The sequence below is a fragment of the Eleginops maclovinus genome, chromosome 2, assembly GCF_036324505.1.
Source record: "Eleginops maclovinus isolate JMC-PN-2008 ecotype Puerto Natales chromosome 2, JC_Emac_rtc_rv5, whole genome shotgun sequence".
Classification (NCBI taxonomy): domain Eukaryota; kingdom Metazoa; phylum Chordata; class Actinopteri; order Perciformes; family Eleginopidae; genus Eleginops; species Eleginops maclovinus.
This window is the reverse complement of record NC_086350.1, coordinates 16602448-16625553: the sequence shown is the minus strand read 5'-3', so window position 1 is coordinate 16625553 and position 23106 is coordinate 16602448. Positions and strand designations below refer to the sequence as shown.

The 23106-nt window shown below is 37.2% G+C and overlaps 1 long non-coding RNA gene across 6 annotated transcripts in view; it reads left to right on the top strand.

Annotated features, from left to right (window-relative positions):
* The first annotated feature begins 3179 nt into the window (after positions 1-3179).
* The window catches only part of LOC134883112 (uncharacterized), a 37854-nt gene continuing 17927 nt past the window's right edge, over positions 3180-23106 (top strand). For 2 of the 6 annotated variants that reach the window (XR_010168236.1, XR_010168238.1), the window contains exons 1-3: positions 3180-3293; positions 4307-4428; positions 4647-4834. This is a non-coding gene — a long non-coding RNA (uncharacterized LOC134883112). Of the gene's footprint in view, positions 3294-4306; positions 4429-4646; positions 4835-6589; positions 6756-10533; positions 10689-12777; positions 12808-23106 lie in introns of those variants that run through there. The other 4 variants (XR_010168239.1, XR_010168237.1, XR_010168240.1 and 1 more) reach the window with 4 other exon arrangements.

Below are 23106 nucleotides of genomic sequence, written 5' to 3'. Positions count from 1 at the left end.
TTTCATTTCATTGATTTATTCACTTTGAATGTGCTGCGTATAACATAAATGTGGGGGGTAGATTCTTAACAGGGGGTCCCCAGATACTGTAGTCCATACGGAAGAGATAATTGATTACCCGCTATCAAGCTTCGCCATCACCCCCTTACACCAATTATCACAAAATTGCACTTATGTGGATTTTGGCACATTTGTAAACCATAGAAAGACATGGGTTGTGTCCATTAGTATGTGTTTGAGTTCCTAGTGGTGGGATGTGGATCACAATTCTGCTCAGTTTATGTAAGAGTGTTACCATCCTCCCTTTTCGCCTTTAGTTGGAGGTAAATTGTCTGAAAATTTAAATGGTAAATTTGTTGCATTTTAGTCGAGCTGTCTCATGTATGTAAGATATCTAAATATTTTTGGTCAGTATTATTTTTTTCACATTATTTTCCTTTTTTTTCTGAGAGGGAATGCTGTTCTAATGGTAGATTTATATTAAAATACATTTTGAGAATAAAAACAAAAACATTTTATTTTGATTTTGATTTTACATGTGCCAACAACCTGTTCTAAAAGTGAAAAAGAGAAAAAATTCTGTATAAGAATATGAGTTTGATTTTCATGTAAACATTCTTTCATGACCTTTAAAAGATATGGAGATCAATTATAGAGACCAGAGTTTGTAGTTCATACACAAAATATGGTTAAAATAAACTATTGTTGTTTTTCTCTATTGTCTGTTTCTTGCTTTCACCCCATGTGCCACGAGAGGATTGATAGAGATACAATATTGACATTTCATATTTAAATGATTGAATATCTGTAATGCCATTAAGGCAATTTGTATTTCAATTGACCACATTATTATTTCATATGAATGGAAACATTCATATGAAATAAGGAAACATTCAAAATCTTGGAGGTATTGATTCCATCTTTTTCAGCAACACATGATGGTAAATTCATTGTGTAGATTGATGGTGAATACGTTTTTTAACACAAAGATCGACCCATATAGCACATGGCAACCAGAATTATTTCAGCAAGTACAAGGATAGTGAAGGCAGTCATCTACCATTGCTCTACCATTGCTCTACCATTGCTCTAGGGACATACAGACATGCAAAGCTATGAAGACCATACAATGTTGAGTATACAATACCATTTATAATGCACCACACTACTGATACAGGACCAGTCATATTCTGTTATGTTCTTACCTTTAAAAATGTAAGTAATCAGCATTCCTATATCTTATTTTAATCAATATATAGTTGCATTTTCTATCTAATGCTTTCAATCATTCTATGTATTTTACACGAGCACTCAAAGAACATTTAATGACATGAATTAGTCGTGTCATTTTGAAATCTATTATAATATTGTGTTATCTTGTGGAAAGCTAATACAACTGTATTAGTAAAACATTATTTGATTGTGATCTTATCCTGATCATATTCAACAGTATGACAAACAAGAGAACTGCAAATTTCAATTAATTTATTCATCATTAGCATTCCTGAGCTTTTGTTCCATGATAATTAACCAACTGACATAAGATTATGATCATCACATGATCGATTCATATCACAAAGTACAAGTAAATATAGAGTGATTATATCATCTTGGGGCCATTCAGTAGGAAGTTAAAGACAGCGATGTTGAAGTGGTGGATTCATGGTTTTGCACGTGAAAGCACATTAACATTGTATTTTAAGTTATAATCTAAGAGTTCAGAGATGGGTGTGGTCTGACCCACCCACTTTACGCCCCTGGCACTATTTGAAAGTTACAGTTTGTATGAAGCTAAGCGCAAGTTCTTTCAGGAAGACTGAGTGTACATTCGTTCATTCCGCAGTTGTATACAATCAGCTCATCATGGGCGTTCTCTTTAACTAATTACATGTCACCTCAATCTCCAGCAGCCAATCATCGTGCTGCTGTCAGCGTCCTCCTCTCTCCTGCAGTCAGCTGTGATTTCAGGTGGTTTTGCTGCGGGCCGCCTTCACCCCATCCACCTCCATTCCTCATATCCAGCGCCCATCTCCTCATCAAATCAAATTAAGTTTAGCTTTCGTTTTCACAACAGGAGCCTATGATTAGATAAATACTTCAGGAGTAAACTTGCTGCACTGGCAGCATCAGTCAAACCAATCTAAAAAGTTAAGTGTGATGTGGAAATACAAAGCTGTTAACATCAATATGATAATTAAAGTGAGAATAATATTCACACGCGCAAATGTTAAAATAAAATTTCTTAGGAATACATCTGTAATCAGGTATTCTATCCCAGTAGCCACTTATTGAAAACCTCAGATAGGAAAAACATGTGATAGTTTTATAATTTCAAGAATGAAACCACTATATTCCTGCAGTATAGTCATTTATCTATGATGTATGTCCTGTTTGTTTATTATAACATTGTTTAAACCATACACATTATGGCAACAATACGCAACACAACTCTACTCGTTAAACTAAAGTAAAGGTTATCATTTAATTAACTTTGCCATTACTGTAGCTCATCCAACCCCCTCACATTTATGGAGCATGTTCGGCATCCGGTCCTAAACAAGCGGAAGCATGCAGTGTCCACCTTGAGGAAACACTGTGCTTCTATGTATAATGCCAACTGGTTTGCCCTTTCAAGCGTGTGACAGGTTGGTTTTCATAATAGTTGCCTATGCAAAACACAGCCCAGGGCCTGTTCCACTGGCTCCTCACTAATGCACCATTACACTCTTCATTTTCTCATTTATTCTGCTCCTGAGGCTCGAGTAAATTAATGGCTGCTTAATTCCAGCACAGTGTTTGGTATGCTCTTTTTATAATTATTATTTTTGTAATCATATTTAAGTTTATTTAGAAAACTGTCAGGAAAATGTTTGTCACTGCCAAAAAAAGGTTAAGGTGTAGTCCTCTCTTTTAATCATGGCTGGAATTTTTTATTGAAGCGTGTATATTTAACTTAAGCAGGCATAGTTCATATGAGTCTTGCTTGAATTTGATTATTAAAAAAGATTAAAGAAAAACATGAAAATCGGGAATGAATACAGTATATTGGGTTAACGCTTAATTGGCCTATTTCCTGTATTATTGTGTGCCTCTTTTTTTATTTAGACATACAACTAATTTTGTATTTCATTTTATATAAAAAATAACGATTTAGTCATGCTCCCATGGCCCCATTCATTCATTCATTCATGTTTCCCTGACATGTTCCACCTGTTGATCATGTGACTTCATTCACATGATCAACAGGAAGTGGAATCAGTTGCGTCTCCTCGAGGCCATGGGGGACAAAAAAAGTAAGTTTTTTCTCTCTTTATTTTCCTGTATTGTTGCTCAAGTTGTAAATATGAGTGAGAATGTCAATGTCGACATACAGTCCTGTTATCTGTATTCTCTATTAGTGGTTATATATTTAGTGTTTTCATGCTTTTTGCACTAATGCCACGTGGCTGAATTTGCTAATGCTATACTAAAAAATCAGTCCTGTGGCTAAGTTGTTAAACCATCTTCCATTAGAAAACCTTTTGAAACTATATACAGTGCAGACAAAAATGTTATGTTATCATATTTTGAAAAAATTACACCTTGCAAATGGTAGTGATTCTGTTTTTTTTGGTGTTCTTATAAAGTTTATTAAGAGAGGACACCATTTAAACATTCATGTGTTTAAAATAGTACAAATATAATTTGTTTAGTATGTTGGAGATTATAACTCTGCAGACTCAAACTGAAGCAGTGGGTGTCTTGAAACCTAATCAGCGTTGTCATTTTAAAATATTGAAAGATCACAAAAGCAGCCTAACTACTTCCCTCACAGTTATGCTCAAATTGCTGCCCTAAAGTATGAAAGCACATTGTTTAGAAACAAAGGGCAGATGAAGTCTTCTTTATCAATGGCAGATTATCTGTCTTGCAGTTGCTGGCAAGAGAGGCAGAACACATCCAGTTGCATAGTTTCCTGAGTAGCTGCATATTCATGGCAGCTCTTAACTATACAGTCAGACATCTTGCTTCATCAGTTGAGACTGCCCGACAAGAATAATGATATCCACTTTATAGGCATTAAGAGAAACAGCAGATGCATATAAACATTTAGCCCCGAAGATAAAGCTAGAGTGAAAATTGGCTAGGAAATAAGGAAGCTTGTGTAAACTTGGAGCACAAAACTCACATGAGGCCACATTTTCTGCTTATCTTAATACACAGCAAGCTCTAGATTTGTAAACACATAAACCAAAACCTTATGAAAAGGGAGAAAAGAGGCATCTCTATATTATGATTAATTGATTTAATGTGCCCTTATTCACAGCATCCACTGCCTTGGGACTTCAAGCAGCCTGAGATGACAGTTCCTCTTTTGAGGTCAGTAGCTGCCCTTCTCCTTCAGCTACTGCATCATGGAAGACGAGCTCCAAATGAGATCAAAGAAAAGTGTGTTCTGTTTCATCAATGAGAAAAAAACAACACTGTTAGTATACTGCATGGCAAAGGTTACACATTGAATCATGAACTAAATAAGAATCAGCAAGTAAATAAATACAAGAACAAGTTGAACTTTGCTAGAAAGTGTTTAGAAAACTATCTTTAGTATAGGTAAACACTTGTAAGCAATTGTTAAAAGCTGAAATGACAACTGAGTTATTCCACAGACTGTAGGAGAAGGAGAGCCCATACTCCCAGATTTCCAGGCCTACATCATCAGATAAAGCCAGAGATGGATGTAATCAGAAGAAAAATCTTGAAGCAGGATGCCGGCAGCAAACTCTTCTTCCTGGCATTGAGGGATTCAACACTGCAGTGAAACTAAAGGATGTGACATTATTTTAAAGAAGACCAGGTAATCAACTCTATTTTGCTATTAACTTCACTTGAAGGAAGTGGACGAAAGGTTATAGTAAGCTGGCTATACAACCTGTCTTGTGTGTGTTCCTTGTGAGTAAACATGCTCATTGTAGTACTCACTGCCCAACAGGGGTCAGCGAGCAAGGCTTAAGAACCAGATATCCATTTGATTGTCTAGTAGCGTTTTAAATGTGTTATACCAAATAATCCAGAACCTAACCATCAGAAAAGCGATTAAAAAATATATATACAAAGAGTCAAAAATGAGATTGCTAGTTGAATGCAATTGTAATTAAACATCAAGGAATAGTGAATGGATATTGCAATACATACAATAGTCCTGATCACAATGGAAGTTGAGTTGCACCATTTGCCCTTTATGGTTTCTCGTGTCCCCTAAACATCCTTTGTTTTCCCCTAAGATAAAAAACACTAATTGATTTTAGATCAGATCAAAAAAGGGAGATAATAAGCACTGTGTGGCTCTGAGAGATGGTAATTTCCAAAGGGTCGCAGACATACAGGAGAGCAAACTGAGTGCAGAGCATATTTCTGGGGTTGCCCCTCATTACTACAGCAGAGGGTACCAAGTAATTGCTGCCACAGCGCTGTTTTAGCTTCAGCATTACATATTTGGAACACAAATATGTGTTTTGTGTGAAGCATAGCATAAAAAATAAGGTCAAGACAGGCCAGTCATTAAGAATCATGGACAGGAGGACAACGTTATCCAACCTTTATTTTACCATGCTTAAGATAATATAAACCTCCCTGAAGTCGTTTTAGTAGATTAAGAGTTGCCCCCAGTGCAGGCCATTGATATGTAGCTGACTGCAGCTTGTGTCCTATAACCAGGACACGTCTGTAAGAGGATAATGGAGTAGAGCAGAGTCACAATGCAGCCACTGTTATCCTCTTGCTCTCCAGGAATACTCAAACTCTGAGCACGCACTCTTGAAAAAACCCAGTCTCCATCATAGAACTTCTCTTGCCTATATAGAGGGTTACTTCTGGAGGGTGTGTCATGCTTGAAGTTGGCAGCAAAGCAAACACACAGCTCCACATATCGTAGATGTGGGTAACCAGTTATGGTGCATATTCCCTTTTCTCTCTGTGTATCCTATACAAGCACATATGCACACCTATACAAAATATATACAAAAACTATAGTGTCGGCTGCTGCAGTGCACTGTGTCTGTATTCCCGTGGAAAATATGATAGTAGGATTCACTGACTGACCAAGTTCATCATGCGTTAGTTACGCATGGAATTTGCTTAAAAACGTGTACATTTCACGATCTTTCACCCTAACTACATGTTTAAGATTGTTGTACTTAATTAATAAGTCATATCAACATTTATATTCTCAGCACCCTTCGCGCAAAATGTCTTTAATGTAAAATTGTGCATTTGGAAATGGAGACAAATATAAAATACTTTTTCACTTTATAGATTGATAGACGGATACTTTATTCATCCCAACTGGGAATGTTTTGTGTTTATACTGTATATTAAATCCTAAACGGATAAGACCTGTCAAAAGGTTTTGTTTGAATTGGTACAGATTGTCATACCCTCAGGTCCTTGGAAGGCTGTTTCAGCCGTTCTCAAGTTGTGTGGAGGTTTAGTATTTTTATCAGCACTTCAAGAAAATGTGTTCTTCATTTAAAGTTATCTCGTTACTGTCTTAAGCGTTAAGGGGTTTCAATGTGTTACAGAGTTTTGTGTTTCTCTCTCCCTCTCTGTCTAGCTCCGGCTCTGAACCCTCACTGGTTTATTTTTTCTATTGAGAATAATATTTGTTACATTTTTTAAAATTGCTCTACATTTACCTTCTAAATTCTGGTGTAAATTGTATGCTATGCTAGTCATATTTCTACAAAACATTAAATAACCACAAATAATAACGTTTACTATGATTACGATTGAACCCAACCTTTATACACAGTGCTTTACAGTTATGTGGCCTCTAGTGAACTGTGATTGCTGACATATCTGCTTTAGAAACTACAGTGTAGCCAGAGTTAGAGCCAGTGAAGCAACTTGTGAACAGGTGTTTTGGTCAGTATTCAATCATGCTATGGCTTTTTGAAAAATCGCAGTTATTTCACAGTAATTCAGTCCTTTGATAACAGATTCAGAATCTGTAGCTCCAAGGTTCAGTTCCAAATTTGACAGACAGCTTTTTTTTATTGACTTTGTGGCAATAGAAACAATTAGTGTTTTACCTATGTGCAGCTCACAGGACTTCTGTGACATTCAGAAGTTGATGTGATCAATTGTGTGAACTACTTAGGGCTGATACCTTTGGGTGGTATGACAATGCACAGCTGCATGTCATCTCTATTGCAATGGAAATCAATGCTCTGGTCCCAGGGAGGGAGCTCGGTCCTGCAGATATGCATATCTAAGAATCCACTATTTAGTCAACCAAGACAATGAATTTAAACACTGAATGCTAGGGAGCATTGATAAAAGCCAACAGTAAAAGAGAACTGCCTGTTACAATGTCATACACAATTTCATCTATTCCAAATGAGTATATATAGACTAATAAAATGGAATTTCTATTTTCCTTCAAGAAGGTATACGGAAACAGTAAATGTGTGCCACACGAGAGCAAAAACAGGTTCCAGCAAAGTCAAAGAAACTATACATTTAATGCCCTCCTTCTCTGAATCAGTGTGTAATATGCTGTGTGTGCCCAGGGCTGGGATGGCACTCACTCTCAGCCTGAGCGTGCCATGAAGACTAAGCCATTTATTCCTCATCATTGCTTACAAATGTAAATGTCCATTTCAAATGTAACTTTTATGGGTAGTTGACATTGGAGCATGAAACTCTGGCAAACAAGAAAACAAAAGACAGTATTCTTGCTTTTCCCATGTTTGTTGCAAATGTGGGTTGGCCCTACTCCAGTCCACATGGTGGTGCTAATGCAGCTAAAGTGTTTGGTACATTTCAAAAAGTGCCAGAAGAAGAACGACCGTTTAGCTCACTAGATTTCACTATCCATCAAGAGACACAACGCATTGATGGTCTGTCAGTGAGGCAAAGCTTAGATGGCCGTTATTACTGGAGGTACTCATTGAACTCTTTCACACATACAGATCATTCAATGTTTCACTGATCAGGGATCAGATAAATGAATTGCATTCCCAGACAGTTTATAGAACATTGGCTGGAGTGACTCAGCGTCTGTTTTGTCCATTACTATCAATCCATCTCACTGTTCTTTGCTGTGTTTGTTTTTTCTGCAGATTGTACTTTATTTTCTGATAATACTGCCCATAATGTTCCCTTTCTGTTTGTTGAATGTGTTCAGCATTCTGTCCTCTTTCTAGTGTGAGTTAAAATATGCAGTCTTTGGTATAACCCACTAACGTTCCTGAACATATGAATCGTTTAATCATCGTAAGTCTTTTGAGTAATGCGCACCAACAATAATGACCATTTTTACAGTGATGAATTATTCAAGTATAATACATTCAACTTGAATGGTTCTGAATATGTGTGCATAATGCCCTTGCATAATGGTACACATTGAGTGATTTGAAACTGTTTGAGCTTATTGCCAATTCAAGACTAAGGTGCAGCAAAGAGATTGTTGATTTTATGGCCCATGATAATAACTGGCAAATGAGATGCTTAAAATTCCTAAGAGCAAATGTCTTGGATCTCTGGGAATTGGCTACAGAGATAAAATATCAGGTGCAAAGAAAATACATGCTTTGGCTCATTGATGAGTCTTACAAATGCACTTTCTGGCAGCTGGGTTAGTCAAAAGAAAAAAGTGGATAACCCATATGCCAGTCTGTGCCCAATCTTAAATGTAAAGCTCTCCTGGCATGTTGCTGTTATTAGATAGCTGATTGAGAGTAGCACGTAACACGTGGGAAATCCTCCACACTGGTGTTCAACTGGCCATCAAAATTAAATTCAACTGACAACTCTATGCATGTTGCAATGCAGTTGCAATCCGAAGTTGAGTAGCTAACAGCAGAATTAAGCTAAAAGTATAATTTCATTTAATTAATAAGTACTACACCACCCCTTTCATATTCTCTGTGATGTTGTTTTTATTGCCTATTTGAAATAAATGACAAACAGAATTGTGTGCACAGCAGCTACACTATATCTATGGAACAGATTAAGTATGTGGCATAAAATCAGCTTTCTGTTGTCCCGTCTCATTACAGAGCCCCCTTTTATTAAAATATTTATTTCTGCGGACAAATTTCATGAACTTGTTAACACAAGATCTTCATTCTGAACTTTGTGCAGGATAGTGTTGTAAGAGTGCAGTGACTTTATTGCCTCCTAAGTACAAAACACGTTAGAGATGCAGCAGTTCAACTGTGCAACTCCATCTCTGCAAAATCTTAATTTCCCCTAATTACATTGCAGTATGCACTGACGCATGATCTTTAATGTATTTAATGGTTGAATAACATTTAATTTTGTTGCGCCTATTAATTAGTATCAGTAACTGTATTAAATAACACAATGAGTATCTTAATTTTGTAATGCAGAGTGCGCTCTGTAAATCTTACATCTACAAAATGAACAACTTGATGAAATACATCAGGCACTTGAACTGTGTTTCAGTTCATCACTGAGTAGACAACTTATTAACGTATGAATTACACTTATTTAGCCCTATAGCAAAAGCTCTTTTATAGTCTGCAATGTGTTGAATAACCGTGAGCCTGCTGCATTTGAAGGTCAGTTCTTAAGAGGCACAATCCTCCTAACACTGCCAATTCATTAATCTAAGGCTCCATGCAGGAATAAAATATATTTGGATGATGAATGTCCAGATCAAAGGGTTTCCACCCCCGGGCCTTGAATTAAACTGGTGTAAACCTCTAACTCTTCACTGTAATGTATGCTCTTTGAACAGGTGATTAGTCTTTCAAATAAATATCACTACCATAAAAAAAAATGCTTGGTACATATGATGTTATTTATAAAGAACACAAAAGCAAAAGATTATTGAAGTGATTCCTGGGAAAATACTACCACATGAAATCTCCAGCTTATTTAGAACTAAAGTTATGGAATATAAAGTGACTTAACACTAGCTGCTGTGATAATTGACAGTAGCAAGTATCCAGCTAGGTTTTGGCATTTTATAATACAGAGTGACTCTAACAGAAAGCTTAGAAAAGCACGCATTATTTTTAAAAACCTGACATCAGCTGAATGAATAGCGAGACAGTAACATATTAAAGTTTCTCATGCATAGCTTTCTAATTGCAAAGAAGTAAAAACTACCCTCTAGGCCTAATTTAAAATATTTCAAGAACGGATTTTTTTCAGTTAATAGACACTGTTTTTGATATAAACAAGCAACATCAAAACATATGTTTGAACAACACACAAAGCCTTTAAGATGTTGGTATGAATCTCACCAACCTTGCCTTGAGGAGGTTATTGACTTCTCCACTGACTTCAGTCATGGAAATGGACTTTAGAGTCTCGATCTGCTGTTGCAACAAACATGATGTGATGATGATTTGACTTGCGATAAATATAACTACATCCAGCCTGTTTTACATCCGTAACCAGGTGTTTTTCTGCCATGAATTTATTGCTCATTTTGATTTCACACTTATTGGTCAGCTCTACTTTTACTCATTCGAAAAGAAATTGTGTTTTTGTAGATGTCATATTTTATACTGTATATTTCAGGATTTATCTGATGAAGATGCATTGAACTTCCCCTCAATCACAGATGCTTAGTTTGACTCCATTGTAACCATTCAATTATGGACTGTAACCGTGGGACAGCCAAGACCATTTTAATGTCTGAAAATGTAATCAAATGACCATTTCAGTGAAAGCGTTAGGGGGTAATGTACATTTCTGGTGATAAAGTAATAGCTCTTTTAATAATCTAAAATGTGAACCTTAATTAGGCAAATGCAGCCTACATTACCAAATCATTACATATTATTACATTAACTGGTTATTTGTTTCCCCTTGCCACAGACTGCTACTTTCAACATGGAGAATTAGCTTTGTTCTGAATGTATATAAGCGTGGCTGATAATGCAATGTGGTTGTGTTTTCTTTTCACAGTGAATAGTGCATGAATCCGTAATGAAGCACAACATTGCTTATGTTCCCAAACCCATTAATACAATGTCTGCCTCCCACATAAACTTGAAATGATCGTAAATAATTTCAATGTATTTATAGCTTTAGTTACATTAATATTTGACGTGATAAGACTTAAGAAGGTTCTGCTTATCTGTATCTGCTCTCACAAGCTGAGTAGATGTAATAGTATAAAACGACTGTACTGATTATAAAAGCAAAACTCTGTTTATAAGCGATAAGGCTTGATTAAAAAGCTTCTTTTGGCCATTCTGTAGGACAGATCAGTTTTTGCAAAACAATCTGAGTGATTATGCACGACAAAGCAGTTATTTCAATGACTGTATGAAATGCGTTTGTTTTAGTAATTAACCTACTTGCTCATAAGACATTGCATTATTCCAACAGCACTTCAAACTGCTAACAGGCCAGTTGCAAGTTGTAGACACTATGTGTGTTGTAGGCCTGAATATTTTCCAACCGGCTTAACAATATTTTTGCCTCAACTGAAGTTAGCAGCATTTCTCAGGGAAGTGGAACTACTTTTGCATGACATCCTTGTAGGCCTCAGTAGTTTTTTTGTTTATTTATAACAATGAAGCCCTATATTTTAACAACCCCCAGAGACATACTGAACAACACATGCGATAACCCATCAAATCAAACATCACCTACTACAAATGTCCAAACAACCACAGTCGATACAAGCTCTTGTAAATGTTGCAGTCAATGCACACCCTACTCACATATTTTTCTCCATACAAGTAAATTTAAAAAAAATAGAAAAACCTCCGGAATATGTTGCATTACTGGCAAGTGCAGCCAAAAGGGAAATTTATATTTTATCATGAATATGAAAAGAAAACACAATATTTCGCTCTCTTTGACTCTTAAGACCTAACATAAACAATGAACAATACTAAAATATTATATGGGTTGAGGCAGAAGAATTAACTAGAATTGCTTTGATCCGCTGATCATCAATTAAATACACATTTACCAGTAATTATCAGCCACTGCTGCAATTGAAGCTGATTTGAAATGATTAGGTTGTATCTGGTCATTTCTTTTAACATTATAGAGATGTATACGAGCATGTTTTACTAGGTTTGTTTTCATATTATGTGAACATACTGTATAATGCATCTCAAAGTGTATTATGCTTGTCCTGCCCAGATCATTTACACGTTTGCCTTAGCTAAGACACGAATGTTGCTTCAAATGGAGCCATCACATCAATGTTAATTATATTTGCCGTTATATTAATCTATGAAGAGAATATTTCTGGGGGAAACAACAATTCTGTCTGTATAGGTAATCCCACCTGGGCAAGCTTTTAGACCTATTTCACGATCAAGTTTGACACTCAGTTGATGTGAGGGCATAATTATAGGGAATGCCCAAGTGGAAGACATCTTTTTTACCCAATAACCTAAACAATATGCTAACCTTTCTCCTCATAGTTTGTGCTTCTGCTCAGTTTGCTTGTTTGTTGCATTACTCCATGTGTATTGACAGGTAAAGCAGACCTATATGTGGTTGACAACATTATACTGTATGTGAGTAATATTTACTGTACAAGTTTGTGTAGAAGGTCTCTGTTCACGATAGAAAGGGCCCGCGATTCTGCCAGCAACTGTGGCCTGGCACTTATGACTCAGGCCAGTTGTCCAGGTACTGACAAAAGATGTGCTGATAAAAATAAAGAACTATGTTCTAGTGACATGTAGTAGGTACACTTTTGATTATGCATGTATCATACAACATAAATCTTAAGGTATAGTCCATGGCATTGTCTGAAGTAACCTAATTAACTGATGCATTTCATTTCATCAGGGACTGGGGATCCATCCATCACACTCGGGGACAAACAAAATACAGTTCTCATGTAAATTAAAGTCCTTGAGAGTTTCTGGTTCAGCATTGATCCTTTTTATTTAGTTGTTTGTATTCACAAGTCTTTAATTGGTGAGCCAATGGCTCGTCCATAAGTATATCAAAGGGAAATAATAGGACTAGATATCTTAATGAAAACACAGATAGGTTTTTATTTGTTTATATTCTTGCCCAAACCAATGGCAATATGTTGTAGTGTGTAGAGACAGTTGTAGGAGGACAGTCTTTATCATGGCTTTTATGAGGAATACTTTGTCTTGTTCTGCGCTGGACTAAGCTGATTGAGGTCATCTTTAATGGCTGCACAATAAAGTCTGTACTCGGCTGTCAATAGCAGCAAGTGGAAGTCACTTCCTTTAGCTTTAGCAAATGAGGATGTATTCCATGTTTACAAGATCCTCATTTCACCCTGGTTGTTTCTTTAGTCAAAGACAAGATTTGCATGTTTTAGGATGCAGAGATGAAAAATCTGGATGATACCGAGTTAAGCCTATTAATGTTGAAAGCTATAGATTTGTAATAAGATGGATGGGCTCAGCTTTACCTTCAGCCTGCTTCTGTGAGATTGTAATGGTAATCTAAACAAGACACTTCTGGTGATTTAGGAGCATTAACTAAGCCTCTATTCAAACACACCACATTGCAAGCATCGAGCCTCCTGCATTTTTCCCAGCTTGTTAAATGTAAATATGATGACTAGATCTCACTGGGTGATTAAGTGTCACTGTTCAAATTGGTTGAGTGTTGTGAATACCCAGATAAAACATATTGTTTTAAATATCTGTTACTTTTTTCGTGGTTTAGCAGTTTTAACAGCGGTATCATTTGTGTCACTGAAGTCAGTGACACCAGAGAGTAGGTGGGGCTTATCTCCTTGTAGATACCTGGTTATGTCTTATCAGTAACGAAGTGCACCTTTTTAAAGTGCCAATGAACTCATTCTTCACTTAAGGCAAAATTGAATAATGGGCAACTTGACCCTGGTGGAGCTATGGCTTATAACTTCCACTAATCGGAAGGTGAGTGGTTCGATCCCTGGCCCCTGCGGTCAACATGTTGAAGTGCTCTTTGGCAAGATACTGAACCATGTAAATGTTGCTCTCCTGATAAGCAGGGCGCACCATTTATGGAAGCCTCTGCTCTTTGGGTAGCAAAGACTAAAAAGGCGCTATATAAAGATCTATATAAAAGTCCATTGCCATTTGTGTCTGCCCAAGCTGAACTAAAGTGGCTTGCCACACTGATAAGCGGCATCAAACCAAATGATTATCTACCTTACCCTTTTTTCAGCAAGCAAGATTAATCTATGAGGCGAATATTGTATAGAATAAAATCCTACATGTACAGGGACAGAGAAAAATCATCATAAATCCAGCAACAGATGCCATCGAGTGAGACGATTCTTGGCAGTTCCAATCTTCTCCAGACACACATACCTCTTGGTGGAAATTTCAGCAGATGGTGTATACGAGGCTTTTAAGAAACAGCTTTTGTATAATAGCTAGATCTGTAGTATGAGTTTGTATATGCCAAAAAATGATACACGTTGAAACACTGAGGGTGAAAATGAGGGTAGAACTTAGTTTTTTATTTCTATATTGTGTTTTCATGTATTTGTATTTCTTTTTTTTCTTTTCATTCTTAGAGGCCATGAAATGTATACATATTCCTTGAATCAAAAAAGCACATATATACACATACACATACACATATAAAAACACCTCTCACGTTTGCCCCTGGTGAATGCCTGATTGGAACCTTGGGTTTTGATTCAGCTTGATGCTTTTTGAATAAATATTTGAACAGTCTTTGTGTGTGCTTATTGAGTCCCAAGGCCCACAGCACAGTTCTATCATTGTTGAGGTGCTTCTTCAATTGTTTCTACTACAATACTAAGCATACGCATTGAAATCAAAAGTCTTGTCTTTTATTTCCTTAGTTTGCATTTCTCCAAAAGTTTAACCTAAATGTGAATAGGTATTCCGCCTGATATGACAAAAGGGAGAAGAAAATATGCAAGAACAATTGATCTTCAAGGGCTATATATATATATATATATATATATATATATATATATATATGAGTCTCATCTGACACTGACATACACCCATCTCTGCTCTGGTTAATTTAAACTAACAATCTTTGTTTTCTGTGTCTGCTCAAATTATCAATGTTTTAATCAGGATTTAAAATCCATTTAGTGTATATATATATATATATATATATATATATATATTATACACACAGTATATGTGTGAAAGCATGTACATGAACACAATAAGCTTGTAACATGGACAAAGAGAGGCACATGTGCTTCACACAACATACCTAACCATTGCTTTTGTACAACAGAACGCAGCTTTCCGGCGTCATCACCATTCCTTCTAGTACAGATAATGGGAATGTGTTATAAGTGAACCTTATCTCTCATCAAAGCCAGTGTTCTGACAGTCACCTGTCTATGTAATGCATGAGCTCAATGCTGACCATCCTTCATTGTTTATAAGTGCTTACACAGTGTACTGTACACTGTGTTCTGCAATAGCACACCGTTGCACATTATGACTTAAAAAGGAATGTAAGAGATATATGTGTCATCTGGCTGTGCTCAGTTTTTGACTGGGTTTCGTTAATAAGGCACACTTATAGCACAAGTTTGTTCACTTTATTATTTGTTTGTGCAACTGTAAGATTTTAAAAATAAATCCACAATGATGGGCCTAAACATGATATGTTATCATAGCTTTTGCAGGAATGCTGTAAAAGGGCTTTTCCATGCAGGGTTTGACTGCACCAAACCCGCCAGCCTTTATCTCTACACTTTTCACAGATCTTCGCATTTAAAAGGATTCTGACTTGGGCAATTATTACTGGTAGAGGCAAATGCTAGGACGGGAGATGTAGTGGAACAGAAACTTGAGACAACATTGCCCAGAAGGAGTAAGCTGGTGGGGGAGATTTGACTGCAGAAAAAAAGCACAGAGAGGGAACGAAAGATAATTTTTAGCTGAGATCAGCAGCCAGTATAAGTCACTCTGTCATTTGGTCAGGGGGTCCTGAGAATTTTTAAGCACTTTATTGAACAAGGCATTACGAGACACAGCTGCAAAAAACATTAGCCTTGTGGTTGTCTTGCTTCATGTTCACTTCTGGAGCTATAGTATTGCTGTCACATTCCAGCGACCCAGGGTCTTCATCTTAATCCAGTTCAGGATTGAGCCATGAAGACATATTGGACTAATTCATGATAAAATGCAACCAGATGGATCACAAGTTATACACCTCTTTTAATAATGAGTAACATAAAGGACACAAGCAGTGCAATGCATTACATAGGAGAAGCGTGTCATGTTCTTTTTTTATTAACTTAACTGTTGTATTTGATTGTGATTTACTTTAAACAGCTAATAGATGAAGCTTTGAACCAATTAAATTGACACTTTATGGGTATATTTCCATTAGGTAAAGTAGATGACTGTACTGAAACGACAAACAGTGAAGAAGTAAGGTTGATTTTGGAGATAACATTCCAGAGTGTATGCATCTTAATTGTTGGATGATTGATTAATTGATAAACATTAATGGCAGACAAGATTTATGTGCACACTGAAGGACGCAGGATATCGACTCGTGATGTAATTTAAATACAAAGTACCGTAGTGTGTGGCAAAGCATCTTAGCATTGAGTGATATTTATTCATCATGACTCTGTAGACCTTTGATCTTGCAACCTCATGTCTGCTACAATGGTAAATACATCTATTATCTAATTACTTTTGCTACTAATGGGAATGAGAAAGGAGGTCATATGTAATAAGACTTTAATGCATAATTTTTTGTTTGAAAGAGCTTTAGTAAAATTACACAGTACAGCTCAATCATTGCTCAAAGTTTTACATTGTTTTTATGTCCATAAACCACATTCACAATCCGGCACAATGATTGTTAACACATTCATTGTAAAATGATTTCGGTCTGCCTTTTTACTGGCATTGGAGGTATTCAAAAGCAGAAGTCAGCAACCTATGACGCACACGGCGGGAAGGGCCTGCAAAGCCATTTTCAGTCGTGCGTAAGAAAGCAAATGCTAAATTATTGACACATGTCACTTAATAAATACTACATTAGTGTGGTCCAATACATTCAAGATGCTAAATTTGGTTTGTGATAAAAACTAATTAACCACAATGATGAATTAAGGTAGACATCATGATGTCAAGTCTGCAATAACAAGTGTTCCCTTGCTGTCTCTTTGCAAGATGTTATCAGCCACATTCTTCAAAAACCACAAGTACACATCTAGCAGACTGTTTCCTTAAAAAATGCACCACTGTTCAGTGTGTTTCAGAATTAGAATCAGAAATACTTTGTTTTTCCCAAACTGGGAATTTTCTCTCCACCACAGCCTCAAAATTGTCCAGTTCGATGCTGATGACAGAACCAGCTTTTCTGATCAGTTTATTGATTCTGCTGGTGTCACCAGCACTGATACTGCCCCCCCAACAGACGGCAGAAAAGTAGAGTGCACTGGCAACAACAGATCTGTAGAAGATCTCCAACATCTTGCTGCACACGTTGAAGTATCTCAGCTTCCTCAGAAAATACTCGGCTGATCCCCTTCTTGTACACAGCGTCAGTGTTGGCCCTCCAGTTCAGTCCGTTGTCAAGGTGCACTCCCAGGTACTTGTAGTCCTCCACCACAGCCACATCCTCTCCCAGAATGCACAGGGGCAGTGAAGACGTCCTCTTCCTCCTGAAGTCAATGACCATCTCTCTGGTCTTGGCCACATTCAGAAGCAGATGGTTTATTCCAGTCGACTCCACAAAGTTCTCCACCAGCGCTCTGTACTCCTCCTCCTGTCCACCCCTTATACACCCATCCGACAATGTCTGCATGTGGCATGACTCTGAGTTGTGTTTTAAGTCAGTGGTGTATAAGATGAACAGGAAAGGAGACAGCACAGTCCCCTGTGGCGCTCCTGTATTACCAACCACCGCATCAGACAGAACACTGCCCAGCCAGACACACTGTGGCCTGTCTGTGAGGTAGTTGGTAATCCAGGAGATGGTGGATGCGTCTACAATCATAGCCTGCAGCTTCTTACACAGTAGCCGTGGCTGGACCGTGTTGAATGCACTGGAGAAATCAAAAAATATGATTCTCACAGTGCATCCCGACCCATCCAGGTACGAGTGAGCACGCTTGTGGATGAAAGTGTGTGTGGACATCCATGACATCCCAAATCAGGGGGCTGGCCGACAACAGACGTTTCAGAGGCATGTATCGTATTAACACAAAGACCAGCCATTGTGCGGCTGAGCAGTAAAAGGACAGGGACAGGGATTGCACTAGTTACCAGTTTAACATTATTAATCTTTGAAAATGTCTCTAAGATGAGCTTTACAAGATCATAATGAAAATTGTGTGACATGATCATGCTACCAAGCAGGAGAAATCCATAGTTGTTGTTCTCTTTCAGATGAACACTTTTACCTATTCTGCTGCTACTAATAACTTCTGTCTATCCACTGAAAATGTACTCAAACATGTTTTACTTGTGGCCTTAATCTCAGACCTGGCCTACACTGACAATGCTCAACAGGAACTGGTTGAGAGAAGTACAGCACTTCCCCTCCTGTTAAAGATAAACAGCTTTGTGACTGTAGTGAACTTGCCTTCATCCTATCCCCTAGCAACCCAAAGAACATCAGCCTTTTGGTCATTTCTGCCTGTGTGTGGACAGTACTTCAAACCACACTTTACTGTAGTGGGTCTTGTATTGGTTCAAGTCCTCACCAAGAGTACCTTTTTCTTACTTAAGCAGACCCAGCTATTCAGAGGGATCTGTAATACTGCCTCTGCTCGACTGCAGCTGACACTGCTGTCAAAATCCCTTCACCATCATCTACCAAACAGGTGTATCCCAGATGGACAAATGAGGACTTTGTGAGACAGACCACAGATTTTTCCCTGCTGTTATCTGTCTTTGCCAGCTAAAAAGGTCTATTTCTTTCCATTTGCTAATAGAGCATTCAAAGTTGTTGTTTAAGAACTCTTTATACCTTTAGTCTAACTGATTATTTCCCCTTATTGTCATATTTAAAATCATGAAGTCCCTATTTTTTTCTCTTCTCTGATTACCCCCTGATAAATATAAGTAAGTTCAGTGTCTGGTGAAATAATTGGTCACTACATTAAGTATTCATCTTTAATCAATGATTTGATTCGCCACGCCAATTAAGGGCTCTCTACAAATCGTGTTGATTTTGTTTATTTAGGTTTAGGGTTAGTGATATTTAAAGATCCCACCAACTTTCCGAACACAATTTGTCACACAATAATATGTAGATACAATGCAAAAAGAAAATCATATAATATAAAAGGCACAGTACCCAAATTGTAAATAAGTCATTTCAAATGCGGAATGGTTTACCAGTCTAGCTAATGCCATTATTCACATAGATAACCAAGCATCGCAAGTTTATATTGTATACATATATTGACAAAGCGTCATCGATATGTTTCTATATACCAGGTTATTACATGTGCAATGTGTTGACTGTAATCATTATGTTTGTTGCAGTGCAACAAATCTGCTAACACATTTAGAATTATTGGTAGATCATAATACTTTGTATTATTTTCTTTATGCTGTCATGCATCTGTAAATTGTTCCTTAAATCCATTACATGTGCGTAAATGTGTATGTACATGTTTCTGACTATCCTGATGTTTTGTATGGTCAAAGAAGGGACACTTGAGTTGTAAAGAGTTTTTTTCCTTTAATGTCAGCCTTAGATGTATGTGATTTTCATTTGTGATGTTTAGACGAAATCCCAAATATTTCATGTTAACATTTGAGGAGGCAGGATTACTCAAACACCCTACACGTGTGTGTGCTGCTCATTAATAATATTTTTCATTTTCTTTGCTTTTTGTGTCATTAATTTCTGCTTGTAATATGAGGTTGAGGAGCCTGTTAATCACCACCTGCCATTTGTTTCTTCCTGTATCCTTTCTTCACTGTCCCTCATTTCACATTACTGTCATCCCAGAGTCACACTGCTCAGACTGAAAAATTGACAACTTAAATTCATCTAGTAACACACCAGTTCCCATTTTGAAAGTTTTGAAATGTAATTCAGTTTGCACCTTAACATTTATTCCTGATTATTGTTACACTGAGAAACCATAATGTAAGTAGGTTTTGTTTTTAAATACTTTGAATCGGTCAGGCCGACGTAAACGTCATACATTTTGCATATTATAAACCAAAGTATTTGAAAACAGAGCTTGCTTAAGTGTCAGAAGACAGGAGATCAAATAGTGATAAACATTTAACATTTAAATATTTGGATTAGTTAGTTTTTTAGAAATGTACTGAGAATATTGTCTTTGAAATGGATTTCAGGCCAGGTGAACTAACATTGCTTGTTGGCAGACAGAGACAGTGTGCTGTCACTTCGCTCTGTCCTGTTCCATTTTAAAAGCCCAGTCAGATGGTGGTCTGTTTGCAGTTTTTACCCCCTCGGTTGACAACCCTGAGGGGGCTTGTTTTGTAGCCTATCCACCAAATCAGGCATTCTTTCTATGTCCGAAGCCAAAGCAAAGATAGCTATTGAGCTCAGCTTATTCACGTTGGACAGGATCAGATACAGCTGTAGACACGATGCGCCTGGGAAAAAAAACAGTTGAGTCTCTTCTCAGCCTTGGTCGATTCTGGGTTCTGTTTTGCCAACTCAATGATAGTCATTGACTCCACATCGTAGAGACAAAACAAATAAAGGAGAATTGGTGTGTCATTTGAATATACAAAAGTATATAAAATATGAAGTGTAGAAAAGAAAGTGGAGTCAAACCAATACTCTTTTTAAAACAGTCTTTAAAAATGATAAGAAAACAAAGTCCATGATTTTTTTTTTTTTTGTCTTTAAGGACAGTCCCTCAGAGTCTCAAATTATTGTCCTTAGCTATATGATGCGCTTGATTGATCACTACCAGTGTTGGGTGTAACGCGTTACAAAAGTAACAGAGTTACAGTAATGTATTACTTTTTGCTGTAACACAGTAATATACCGCATTACTTCTGAAATTTGGGTAATATAATACCCGTTACAATTCTTAGAAACGCAGTTACGATATATTTTAACCCGAAATGATGTGGTGTTTTGTTTCTAAGAATTCACAAATGTCGCGAGACATTCCGACACCAGAGAAATATTTGTGCAGGTAAAATAGTAACTCAGTAAGACTGTTTACTATTGGTTAAGATGGCTGCAGAAACAGATTCGCAATGGAGAGCTGCAGGCTCAGAGAAAAGAAAAGAAAAGAAAAAGTCACGAGTGCACGCAGGCCAAAGCAACAGAAGGTAACTTTCTCTTGGGCTGCTGGTTGAACCCAGAGAAGTTAAGAGACTCGTGGCAGAGTGTTGAAGATATGCAGCCTCTGTCCTCTGTGGAATCACCGGCTTTTAGAAAGCTTTTCAGCCAAATCCCTGTTAACACACCATCGACCAGGTGAGCTAACGTTGCCATAAAGACTTGTTCATATACAGCAGGTTACAGGGCCGTGCAGAGGCTCCACTAACATGTTATTAATAACACACAGAGACGTAATGTTACCGGTATCAAATATTAATTAGCCCACTTAAACGGAGCATGATTTTAATTTCTAGCTCTTTTCCTAATTGTCAGCATGTACTGCCAGATAGATAGCTTTAATTAATGAGCTGCAATAAACTACATTTTAGCATTTAAAGCGTTACTTTTGCGGTTATTTTGGTGAAAGTAACTCAAAGTAACGCAAAAGTAGTGCAACTCATTACATATCAGAGACAGCAATGATGTAATGTAACATATTACTTTAAAAAGACCGTAATAAGTAATATTTACTGTATTACATTTTGGAAGTAACTTGCCCATCACTGGTCACTACCCAGGCACTTCCAAAGACACTGCACACAATTTGGCTCACATGTTGGTTAATTCAAAGACCTAAAATCTACTATAAGTGCATGTAAAGTGAGATATTTCCATGTTTATCTCTAGAGAGCAGCCATAAATTGATGGGAAATACCAGTTCATACAAAATTACAGACCGTATGAAGAACACGCTTTATACATTTGGTCAATAGCAGACAGATGTTCCCTGAGATTAGGAGCCGACTACTATCAAAAACAAATATTAAAACATGCCAGGTTTCCATTATTTTCCATTCAGCATTTCTGTTAGTTTAGTTTACATTATTTATTTACTGATGGCAGATAACCATCTGTATGCAAATATGTGATATTTTGTGTTGTATTTGCTAACTTAGTTTGATCCTGGAACATTTCAGTCAGTGCAAGATTTTCGGTTTCTGAAGGCAGCAAAGGACTGTGTCCTCAAAATTGTGGTGAGAGAAGGCTATATTTCTCAGCTGCATTTGGGACAGTCTTTGAAATAGGACAGGCCTTGTCAGACCGTTGTGACATATTCAGTTTAGAAATGTGGCCCTCAGAGGATCCAGCCGAACAGCTATCGATATTGTCCTCTTCAGAAAGGACATTAGCACATTCTTGCAGTGCTGGATGGTGGTGCAGAGGTGGTCCTTTGCTAAAATGCTACAGGACATGTTCTGCCATGCTGGCTCTTACTCCAGCTTTCTGATCTACAGGGGCAACTTGAATTAAGAAGAATGGATCCGCTTATCCATGACTACTTCATTTCTGCTCTTGATTCAACTCATATTATTAGGCACACAGATGGGAGTTTTCTCCTTTGCATGCAGAAAAAAAAAGGAATTACTTCAAAGATAGGAAATGTGACAGTCTTTTTTAAGTTAAGCCATTTGTTCTCACCCACTGTCGTCATTGTATTTAGCAAATTAATTCCTGGTTGCTATTGACAGTTAAAACATGGGAAATGGCAAACAAATTTAATAAACATTGGTCTTATCAAATACAAGTATTAGTCTAAGATAGCACCCTACACAGTTTTTTGCTGTTTCTTACTTTATAATTAAGATTTGCATAACATAAAACAGAGCATATATATAAATTCCGTTTGTCTGCCAGAAAACCTGAGCCTCGACAGGCAAAAGGATAACATGGCTCTCGTCAGAATCAATGCAGAAGCTGCCCTTTCTCAATCCCCCACAGGTGTCCCATGATTCAATGGCCTTCCCTGAAAGCTGTGCAGCATATTGGCGAGCCTGATACACAAAGTGTATACACAGACACAGCACACCCCTAGCTATGACCTTAATCTGTATGCATTGAAGCATCCTT